The sequence below is a fragment of the Geospiza fortis genome, unplaced genomic scaffold (assembly GCF_000277835.1).
Source record: "Geospiza fortis unplaced genomic scaffold, GeoFor_1.0 scaffold40, whole genome shotgun sequence".
NCBI lineage: Eukaryota > Metazoa > Chordata > Aves > Passeriformes > Thraupidae > Geospiza > Geospiza fortis.
In genome coordinates, this window is record NW_005054297.1 from 13,659,424 (window position 1) to 13,660,187 (window position 764).

Genomic DNA, 764 nt, shown 5'->3' on the forward strand with positions numbered 1-764 from the left:
CGGCAGCGCCCGCCCCAGGGGGGGAAAGCGGGGACGCGCACCGACCAAGTAAGCGGCTCCGTCTCTTCTCGCATCCCTCTCTTCCTTCAACCCGCTGCTCTCCCGTCCCTTCCCCCACCCTTTGTTTTTCACCACCTTCCCTCCTTTAGATCCCCTTTCTCACCTCGCTCCCCCTAACCCGGTAGCCTAAAATGCCCCGAGATCCCGAGCGGAGGCACGCACGCAACCCCCGAAAGGCGACCCGACCTCCATCCCTGTGCGCCCCGTCTTTTTTTTTTATTTTATTTAAGTGTCTCGGTGAAAGGGAAGATGCTGAATTTAGACAGGCTGGTACCTGGAGCCTTTCCAGCCTGCAGCCCCTCTCTCGACGGGAATGCCAGCCCTGCCGTATGCCCTGCCGGACTGTTGGACCCCACTGTCTCCTACCCCGGGAAGGGCAAAGTCTTCGCGGCCACCTTTTGGATTTTGTCAAGCGCAGAGTTGCTAACTTTCCAGCCTCTGCCAGGCTGGAGTCCCCTGGAAAAGTCCTAGGAGCAAGTAGGAAATGGCTTTTTGGCTGTCCGCGGCATTGCTCAACATTTTTGGACGCGGATCCCATAGTTCAGGAACCGTTCCAGAGAACAGGACTTGGACAGCTTTTTCTGGAGCCAGCAGCGACAGATCGAGCAAGGCAGCAGCAGTCCCGGGGCACAGCAGCCAGCCCCGGGGCTCGTCCGCACCCCGTCGGGGAGGCGGCTGCGGACCAGAGGCGGGAGCGATGCCCT

The 764-nt window shown here is 60.3% G+C and overlaps 1 protein-coding gene across 3 annotated transcripts in view; it reads left to right on the forward strand.

Moving 5' to 3' along the window:
* Window positions 1-764, forward strand: part of PDGFRA (platelet derived growth factor receptor alpha) — a 36,621-nt gene that overhangs the window by 3,053 nt on the left and 32,804 nt on the right. The window lies entirely within an intron of this gene.